This window comes from Mesocricetus auratus, unplaced genomic scaffold (assembly GCF_017639785.1).
Source record: "Mesocricetus auratus isolate SY011 unplaced genomic scaffold, BCM_Maur_2.0 Super-Scaffold_100010, whole genome shotgun sequence".
NCBI lineage: Eukaryota > Metazoa > Chordata > Mammalia > Rodentia > Cricetidae > Mesocricetus > Mesocricetus auratus.
In genome coordinates this window covers 71,618,079-71,628,648 of record NW_024429194.1, presented here as the reverse complement: position 1 = coordinate 71,628,648, position 10,570 = coordinate 71,618,079, and the positions used below count along the sequence as shown (strand labels likewise).

At 42.3% G+C, this 10,570-nt stretch overlaps 1 long non-coding RNA gene across 3 annotated transcripts; it reads left to right on the top strand.

Moving 5' to 3' along the window:
- The first annotated feature begins 849 nt into the window (after positions 1 to 849).
- On the top strand, positions 850 to 9,271 carry LOC121142661. 3 transcript variants are annotated; one of them, XR_005879686.1, is made up of 3 exons: positions 850 to 923; positions 4,904 to 5,151; positions 8,797 to 9,271. It is a non-coding gene; the product is annotated as an uncharacterized LOC121142661 (long non-coding RNA). The 3 variants fall into 3 exon arrangements; XR_005879687.1 differs by lacking the exon at positions 850 to 923 and adding an exon at positions 1,672 to 1,824; XR_005879685.1 differs by lacking the exon at positions 850 to 923 and adding an exon at positions 1,672 to 1,861.
- Positions 9,272 to 10,570: the final 1,299 nt, after the last annotated feature.

The window sequence follows — 10,570 nt, the reverse complement described above, 5'->3', positions numbered from 1 at the left end:
AAGTTCTTGGGAAATGTAAAGGACTTAGTAGGTTCTGGAAAAGACAATTGATATAATTTGCAACATGTTCCTCTCTTTATGTTTTCTATGAGCATCTTGGAGTGAGATTTTCAAGGACATCCTTTGGGAATGAATACAGCTTTAAATATGGGAATGTTTGTAGACATTTAACTAACATGGAACACTTGCACACGATGGACAAGAATTTGTGAGACTTTTTTTCAGTATGGACTCGTGAAGCTGGTTTCCTGTCACAACAGTTCCCTGGAAAAATAAGAGCTTCCTATTATGTGTTGTATTATCTAGCTTAAAGGTACACACACACACACACACACCCTTCCCTTGTCACTAATAGTCAACATGATGTAAAGATGACCACCATCCAGATCACACTTCATTCTGACTGTGTTTGAGCTCAAAGTTGTACAATCATTAGTGAAGCCAGTTTTCAAGCCCAGACCCTTCACACACCAAGGATCAGGCATATTACTCTAACTACAGGAAAATCTCCTTGTTCTTTAGTTTCAACTGACTCCGCCCCTGTCAGCAGGGCCCAGAGGACTTCTGCAGTAGGATATAGTTAGATGACTTCACCATAATCAATTTCAAAGGCTCAGATGCCATTTCAAGCATTTCTAACTTCATATGCCAGTAAGCTTGTAAGGAGCATAAATGCAGATCATTTTCTTCCTGCCTCTGTGCAGTTTTAATTTTGGCATACATCTAAAATTGTCATCTCCACTTTCTCCATCTTTCTGGCATCTCTCTTAAGGGAGCATCCATCTTCCTGTCACTGTCTCAGTCCAGGCTGTTGCAATTTTTCACATGGAATTTTGCAACCCCCAAACAGGCTTTTCTCCATGTTCTGCACTATGGTCAGCAGGGCAGTTATGACATAGCCATTCAACGCTGCTTTCTCCCAGGTACCGTGAGCTCCTTGCTGCTTTCTGAATGGAAAAAAATCAGTGAGATTGCTTTGTGCCCTTGGCTGTGTCCCTCTTCTGATCTCCAGGGCCCTTACCTTTGATGCCTGGCTAAATCTCCAAGCCCCAGTTCCGTGAAGCTTTCTATAATTGTATGAAGCTTTTCCTCTTTGTTTTCTTTCTTCTACTTCCATCCTGCTTTAGTATTTGTCAGTTGCTTGTTTTTCTGTGGGTACTTCAGAGGCAGGCCCTGAGGACCATTCATCTCTGCACCCAGAACCTTAGCATGGTGCTTGCATATGAGAAGAGCTTAATGAGACTATTCTGGAGGGTTTTTTTGCTCCTGAATGCCTTCTGAAACATTCAGGAAATGGTGTATTTTGGAGAAGTATTTTATAATCTGTAGTTTGTCTTTGGAGCGGGGTAGGAAAGATACTTAAAGCAATTCGACAAATAGTCTTCTTTGTCAACATTAATGCCTTGGAAATGGCACCGTCTGTTTCTTTCCTTCCATGCTCAGTGGAGCCAAATTTACATTGCCATATACCTGTGCAGTGCTCTAGTCTCTAACTCTTGTTTAGAAGCCTCCTCAGATGAGGTCATAGATAGGACCTAGGTATTAGACATGTCTGTCTGCAAATCCCCCAGAATGTTGAATCCATCCCTTCATTCCCCTGACAAAGACTAGTAGAACCTAGATAGTGAAACAAAGTCATCTTCAGCCACGTCATCACCAACAGCGGGTTCTCCCTCCTTAGCAACAGTGTGTCTGTCTTCTTCCTCCAATTTCACAGCCCCCTCCTCCCCATTAGGCTACTCCTCATAGCTGAGGGTCATTCTGTTCATTTTATGTCATCTCTTCATCTGATACTATGATGCAGACTCATGAGAGTCCCGAAAGGTGAATCTGATGGTGATTTGGTCTTACACGTAGAGAGGTAGGGTTCCCAGGCCTTTCAGCAGGGGCACCTTCTTCCTTCACAGTGGGAGTGTTGATGGCTGTCTTTCTTGTTTGTGTTTTAGCCTTCGTGAATGATTTGCATTGTCCTTAAAATGACTTTTTCTCTTCTACCTTCAGGTTTTTGAAGATCATGTTTCTTTTTCTGGGACTTCCTTCCTACCTCCCTATCTCTACCACCTACTTCCCACCCCTCTTTCAGTTCTTTACTGAAACATTCTCTCTACAGAAATTTCTTTATTTTCCAAATTGGGTTGACATCCTCCCAAGTCACGAATACGTGGGAGCTCAGGATGAGCACACCAAGTTTATGATACAGTATCACCAGTAGAAGTCAATACACTGATGTCTACTGGGGCCAGACATGATTGTATTAGTTACTACACTCCCACTTTCTAACACTGTCTGGGCACATGCTGTAGTGGAATGTTTTTCACCCGTTGACTACACAGAGATTGTCATGACCGAGCCACAGACATGTATGAGGCAATGTGTGTGGACTTTGGAGATCAGACAAAACTCTTCATCAGCAGCATAATCTTGACATTTGTTTCAACCAGTTACTTATAGCATTAAAAAACACTCAACCTCTTCCATTCAGATCTTTATCTATCATTCATGAAGGTGAAGCAGTCAGGTCTAATTAGGAGTGGGAAGCTGTAAGGGTGCCCTATAATACAAATGAAGGGTGTATTGTCCTGGGTCCTGCCAATTATAAATACTGGTAAAGGAGAAGTGGAACGAGGAGGGAGTCCAAGCATCACCTCTAGCCAGAAACAAACTATAAACTGAAAACAAAAGGCATCATTTCAGTAGAAAATATGTTGACCTTGAATTAGAAAAAGTCATGAGAAAGTTTGTGTAACAGAGAAACAATGTTTACTTGCTTGTCCTTTGCTGGTAATGGTTGAGGGCAAAATTTACATATGATTCCAGTTCACAGACAAATGATCTCGTTCAAAACGCTTGGAAAGTCATGGTCATGACCTCCAGGCCCCATTTCAGGTCTAGGTGCTCGTGTGATTCATGCAACTCTTCTGGGAACATCAGTGACACTACATCGAAAAGGGACGGACACACACACACACACACACACACACACACACACACACACACACACAGAGAGAGAGAGAGAGAGAGAGAGAGAGAGAGAAACGATTAGTCTCTCAAACAAATAAGTTTTATATTCTACAAACTGTAAGCATGGGCCAGTGAGATGGCTCAGTGGGTAAAACAGTTGCTATGAAGCCTGAGACCTAAATCTGAATCCCAGGAACTCATGTCAAGGTGGATGGCGACAATCTAAGCCACAAAATGGTCCTGACCCCTACATATACCCTCTCCCTAACCCTCCACTTCTCTCAAGCACACACATGTGTGATAATAGACACATAAAGCTACTTGACATGATTCTGTATCCACTGTAATGCTAGAGAGAAAAGAGGTGGAGGAAAATATCCCAGACAGTTGTAAAGTTGATGAGAGACTATGGAAGTAGTGTTTAGAGAAGCCTCACTGTTCTCTGTGAGGACGGCCATTGGCCAGTTTGCTATTACTATCTTGTTGTGTGTATTTCTTGCTACTTCAGTATCCTGTCCCTGGTTCAGTCATTCAGCACTTCTTGAGAATGTAAATTCCATTCTGTTCTGTAAATGCTGTGTGTAAGGAGTTGCCTGTGGTGGGAATGATCCTAGCCTACGGAGAGATAAAACTGCACTCACATAATCCCAAGTCAGCAACAGGACAGAGTGAGCATGAGTAGGGAAAGTGATGGGATTTGAGGAGAACATCCTGGTCAGAGGAAAGGGAAGGGGTGAAACGGAGGGAAGTGGGGGTGCATGGGTGCCAGGGTAAGGGGGGTATCTATAAGGGAAGAAGACTAAGTGCTGAGAGTGACTGTAGCCTTCTACTACTGAGAGAGCTAGCCTGAAAGAAGGAAGCTTCCTAGTCAGCAAGGACTTGATTTCTACATGCTCTGTGACCAGTGTGCGATGTTTTCAGCAATAGGGTCTACCATTAAGTTCTGGTGCACACCTGAGAGCAATGGTAATTGTCTCTATTGTTTTGTGGGTCTCTGAGACACCTCTGACCAACAACTTGTGGGAAGGTGCCCCACACCTGGCACTGGGTTTTTTATTGACCAGCACATGACTTTTGGGATGTGTTTAATCTCCTGTTAAGGTAACTCCAATTGAACTCATACCTATACATTATATAGGAAGCTTCTAAAATGTTAGGTTTCCATATAGTCTTTTCAAGAATCCTTTGACTTTGCCACCCCAGTACCACCCTCTCCTTCCCTCCTTTCCTACCCTTGTCTCCACTTAAACCCGCCTTCCTCACTCCCTATTTTTCTTTACAAGATTCCTATTATTCATCCCATTCTCATTGAAGTGTAAGTTCCATGATGGTAGAAGCATTGTTTTGTTAGTCAGGATGGCGTACAGTGCATGGTGATATCTCCCTGTAGTTCTCTGAATACATGACTAAAATGTCAAAGCTCTTGGGGTTCTGGGGATGTGCTTGCTGAAAAAAGACCTTGTTTGGAGACAGAATGTCTACCCGGTTAGGGTGACAGTTGGCTGGCTGTGTCTTCAGTTTTTAAAACCAGGTCACTGCAGTAGGTTAGGAGTTGGTATGCAGCACCACGTGACATGTGAGAGGTGTGGCATATGATGTGTTCTTTTAGAGGAAGGATTGAGGCAGGGCGGGGCAGGAATTACAAGTGACCCAGTTGTAAGATATGGAACAGGTTCTCAGTAGAGGGAGCCACTTAGTCCTGGAGTGGCAATCTGACAGGAGTCCCCAGGGTGAGGACAGTGCTGTGGTAGTGCTACTACTAAGCATGACTTTGGAGACCCGGTCCTTATGAAAGCAGGAAACAACAAACAAATAACAACAACAAAAAAAAACGACCCCCCTGCCCCCCCGCAAGAGAATCCATTTGTTATGTGCCTAAAGTCTTCTGAGAGAAACTTACTTCCATTGTGTGAATGTAAAATGACCTTCTGCTTTTTCTTAGGTTCTCCAATGTGTGCTCTAACTTCTCCTGTGGGCAGCCTCTAGCCTTCATACTGAAGCAAAGTGGATACCATAAGGAAATTTTCCTTGCAGGAAGACTCACCTGGAAACACACTGTCTGCAAGTGCTGCCCATAGCTTGGGCAGGGCCACCTATAGTATCTTGACACAGAATACCCAAAACGCCTGTCTGTCACTGAGGCAGGTCTCAGGAGTACTACACAGTCCTCAGTGATGGGCAGAGGTCATGGTCAGTGCAAACATACTTTCTTTTTTCACCAAGGAAGCTGTTTACTGCTTTTTGGCTTTTAAATCCAGTCTTAGTAGGCAGGGGTTCTCGGGTCTCTTGGGTACAGTTTCAGTATGCTGGAAGGTGAGGTGATGGAATCGGATGAGGGGGAGGAGTTCCCACTTCCTTCTTACGGTGGCTTGGCATCTTCTATGGCCTTTCACGTTCATTCTGAAAACGGGCTCACATCCAGAAACAGCACAAAATAATAATAATAATAATAATAATAATAATAACAATAATAAAGAGTGGCAAATCTTAAAAAGAAAAAGGGACAGTGGATTAAGTGGGACTTAAACTTTAAAAAGAGGGCATAGGGTAAGCTAAAACTGAAGGTTAAGAGTTTAGAAATACAATACAGATGAGATTTTTAAAATGGAAGACAAAACAGTATAAGCCAATGAGATAAAAGGTTAAAAAACATAGTAAAACTGTAATCGCTCAGGCCGAAAGGCTAAAGCCCAATTCCCAGGAGACGAAAATCCAAAACAAACCATTCCTCAGGATTAAGGGTATGGATTAGAGTCAAACCCGAGAAGACAGGTGGAGGATGACAAAAATTAATTTAAAGCTGTAGGAATAAAGTGGATTAGGTGGACCTTCTTTTTAAAAATTATGTAAGGGAGAGAAACAAAAGAGACCTGTTTAGAAGAGAGAGACAGTGTGTGGTGGCAGGGGCGCTGGGACTCCTGGCATCCCTGTGGGAGTGGGCGGGTGGAGGCACAGTTGTCTTGAGCCTTCAGCATGCAGGGCTGGGGGTACAGGGGACAGACTGTCATCCAGACCCCTGGCCCTGGAGTACAAAGGCAAATACCTTCTGCACCCAGTTAAAAGCATTGGTATGTATAGCAAACACGTCCTTAGGCTACCCTGCTGTCACTGCTTCCTGACCTTCAGGATCTGCTGCCTTCACCTTGGCTGTTGCCCCACCTTGGTTTGATTCCACTTTCCACTCCCCACACTGCGGCCGGATTAACCTGAAAGTGCTGCTTTGGTCATGTGACTCTCTGCTATAAATTTTCCTGGGCTTATCATTATAAAGACCTGAAAGGCTTAGCACAATCTCACTCCAACGTGCTCTTTCAGACAAGCTGGAGATCTGTTTGCATCTAAATTGAGAGCAGTCTGCTGGCTGTGGTAACATTCTGGTCCCCCATCCCTCACCCACCCCAGTTACCTGAAGCTGGGAATTTGATCATGGGGTTTATACATTTCAGAAAAGAAATGGGGGGGTTCCTAATTCCATTTAGGAAAACTCAGAGTAAACTGGTATTGATTTTGCTTCAGTTTTTCATTCTCAGAGAAAATGAGAGAGAGAGAGAGAGAGAGAGAGAAACAGAGACAGAGACAGAGACAGAGACAGAGAGAGAGAGACAGAGACAGAGACAGAGAGAGAAACAGACAGAGACAGAGACAGAGACAGAGAGACAGAGAGAGAGACAGAGAGAGAGACAGAGAGAGAGACAGAGAGAGAGACAGAGAGAGAGACAGAGAGAGAAACAGACAGAGGCAGAGAGACAGAGAGAGAGCTTACATTCATGTGCGTCTGGGAGAACTGGGGTTTAAAGGATGAGTTATAGCTCTCCTCTAAGCTGGTCTCCAGAATGATGCTCTCTTTCAAAATGTCTCTTGAACATTTCTTAGCTCTGAAAAGAAAGTTCAGCCTCTGTAAGTATTTGAAGGAAAGAAAAAGATTTGGGAGAGAAAACTAACCATTTTAAGATCATCCTGATTTTCCTGCCAAAGTACCAGATGTCCAGATGCCACTGTGGAAAAAAAAAGTATCTTCCACAAGTCAGAACTGTGTCTGCCTCTTCAACAGGGCTAAGGAGAACACGGCAGAATGAGGCAAAGGGCAGGCCCACCCTAACTAAACAGCGTCCCTGCAGAGGAAACCATCCTCCTTAAGGCCATGATGGCTACAGCATCCATTTGCTCCAAAGCCCTTTGCTTTGTCAGAAAAGAGTCAGCTGCTTTCCAGCAATTACATTGTTGATGACAGTGACTGTCCTGCGGTGCTACCAGGCACTGTGTTCACAGCAAAATGTTGTGTCAGTGGTACCCATTTCAACCCAGAAGACCTTCTAGAATCAGAGGTGTGCTTCTGTCTTCTTACACGGAATTTTGCTTTCTTGTTTCATTTCTATCCATGTTGCATTGGTCCTACCCAGATTTAGACCTTCCCCTCCTCTTAGGGACTAACAAGCAGGGCCAGAAACTAATTGAATTTAACTAAATGGAATACATATCTAGCAAGAGATAACTGTGGCAGATCCATAATTAGACACTCCTACTTCTTACCATGGCAAAGCTGCACATTCTCTTGTATACAAAAGAAATCCAAGGTTCCCCCAAAGAGGGGATTTTAAATTCCCCGCCTTCATTTTTGTTTTTTCAGATTTCCCTGGTCTTAGATGGAAATTTGGATGGTTCAGTAGCTAATATATTTTTAGTTTTTGGTTCACTTTTTTTTATGGACTGAATATATGTGTTCTATGCAAATGCATTTGTTGAAGCCCTATCTTCTACTCTGGCTGTATGTTGACTATTGAAGTTTTTTAATAGACATCCTAAGGGTGGGGCTCTGAGTTAGGGTTGGTGTCCTTGTAAGAGGGTCTAGAGAATTGTTATGCTCCATGAAGGGTCATGTGAAGACTTAATAGGAAGGCATCTGTCTGCATGTCAGGAACAGATCCATCCCTAAAAAAGGAATTGGCTGCAACTTTGAGTTTGGATTTCCCAGTCTTCAGAACTGTTAGCAAATAAATCTCTGTTGTTGAGGACACTCATTCCACAGCATTTTGTATTACAGTCCAAGCGCAACAAGCAGTAAGGTAATGAAAGATGAGAAATTGATTCCCAAAAGATTAGAGATATAGGTGGTGATCCAAGTTGCTCTTCTTCAAGACAGAGTCTCTTAAAGAGAGCCTTGCTCATCACAGATCTTCAGCTTTTATTTTGATGAGAGAATAAATGAATTAGTGAGTGAGTGGTCCACACATCTCTGCTCTTCCTGAGAACTGACACTTAACTGCTGAAGTGGGTTGTGGGTTGTGGACTCGAGAGCACAGCCCATGTCCCCTTTGAAGTGCTGTTCTGTGCTACTTGGCGAATTCCCTTCTGATTGTTCTGAGCAGATTCAGCCAAAAGGTTATCTTGAATGTTTTTTCTTTTACTGAACTCAAAATTTTATTTAGGTTTCACAGAGGTCCTATTAATGGTCTCTGTCCTTTTCAAGGTTCAGTTCAGTGTACCACATGGCATTTAGTTGTCACATTTTTCTAGGCTCCTTTGGTCTGCGACTATTACCCATCTTTCCTTAATTTTCATGACTGGCAAACTGTCCTGCGTAAGGGTTCCCAGTCTAAGTGTCTCATGATTAGATGAGAACTGGAACTATAAGGTAGAAATTCCTATAAGGTCATGTACTATTTGTTTTTTAAATCATGTAATAAAGATAAGCTAAAAATATTACATGGTATCCACAGGAAGTCATTAGTGATGTTAAAGTGAAGTTATTTGGGGCAAATTACTATGGTTACTTAATGCTGCAATAGTATACATGATACTCTGATCTGAATGTATGTGTCCTATCAAAATTCCTAGGGTAAACCCTACTATCAACATGAAGACATTAATGAGTGAGGAGCCTGAGAAGTAATTAGGCCTTGAGGACACAACCCTTATTAATGAAATTAATTTGGCCTCAGCACCGATCCACAGCAAGATGATGCCATCCTGTCATACCGCCATCCCCAGAGCAAAATTGAAAAAAAGAAACAAAAAACGAAAAAGAAAGAGTTCCAGGGGGCTGTGTTATTCTTTCCTTTTCACATGTGAAGACTAAAATTCCAGAATGTTCCATCTGTGAGCCAGATAGGAGCCATTGTCTGACACAGACACATCATTTACTGATGCCTCAATCCTAGAACTCCTTAGCATCAAGAACCATAAGAAAAAAAAATTCTGGTTTGTAGTCACCCAGGCTAAAGTAATTTACTGTAAAACTCCAGATGGTCTAAGACATTCTTCTTGGGCATGACTGGACAAATTTTATCTCCCTAAATTCATTAATAAAAATTATCCTTCTATGACATATTTGTGTGTCTGTGGGCTTACACATAGTGAACTGCTAATAGCCTAATTATTATTATTTACATAAAGAGCCATAATGAAGCATGCCTGATAAACTAATTAGAAGTATTTTTCTTTAGTCTTTGTTCATTCTGAGATCCAAATAGAAATTTTGATATCAGAGAGCTTATCCCTTCCTCAATATTAGCACATTATCTACCTTATAAAATGTAATTTTAATATTCCACCAGTCATACCACCCTCAAGCCCGATGTCACCCATACATTAATTCGAGGACATTTGAGGCCTTCAAGAAAACAAGAACTGGGTATTGGCAGCCAACCCGGAGGTCAGTGAGGAAGTGATAATGGGGGTCTCCTCTCACTAAGGTTTCAATGACACTCTCACATAAGTGATGGGAAAGTCAGAGCAAGTCCCGTGTGCTGGTGAGTAAAGAGAAAGACGCATAGAGTGAGTCAGACCTAACCGCTGTGAGAAGACAGACTTCCCTCTCCCTGACCTTTATGGGAATATTTGTATGGGAATTTATCCAAAGTTCAGTCAGGCCAGGGTGAGAAAGTAGCTTATAGGGAGCAGACTGTCTGTCCGGAAGACGTAATTGCCTTGGCCAGAACATGGCACATGAGTGGACATATCACCCAGTGAGGTCTTTAACCTGCTTGGATTCACACATGAATGAAGCCCATTGTCTTACTTGAACTCTGGAGCTTTTACTGGTTGTTCATATTTTATTTTCTGTCCTGGGATATCATTGAGTACATACACTGTCACATTTTAACCAAGAAATTCTTATGACTCAGAATGTGAGGGGTAAAGGTGGGTAGGTAGTAGTGACAATTTCTAGATTAGACTGGAATGTTGATTCAAAATATTCTTCCTTTTTTTTTTTTTTTTTTTTTTTGGTTTTTCGAGACAGGGTTTCTCTGTATTGTTTTGGAGGCTGTCGGTCCAGCCCGGCCTCAAACTCACAGAAATCCGTCTGCCTCTGCCTCCTGAGTGCTGGGATTAAAGGCGTGCACCACCACCGCCCGGCTATTCTTCCTTTTTTTAAAAAAGTTTTCTGCTGGGCTAAAGATTGAGCCAGAGCCCTCAAACAAAGTATGGTTTTATTTAGAGAAGTAAGAATGTCTATTCTAATTCAGTAACTCTTTTGAATATCTGTTATATGAAAATCAATAGTGGTACAAAGACACAAATATACAAAGGAAAACAAGAAGTGGCTTTGCTGTCATACAATATATTACCAAAAATCAAATATATCAATAGTCAAATAGTCAAACGGACA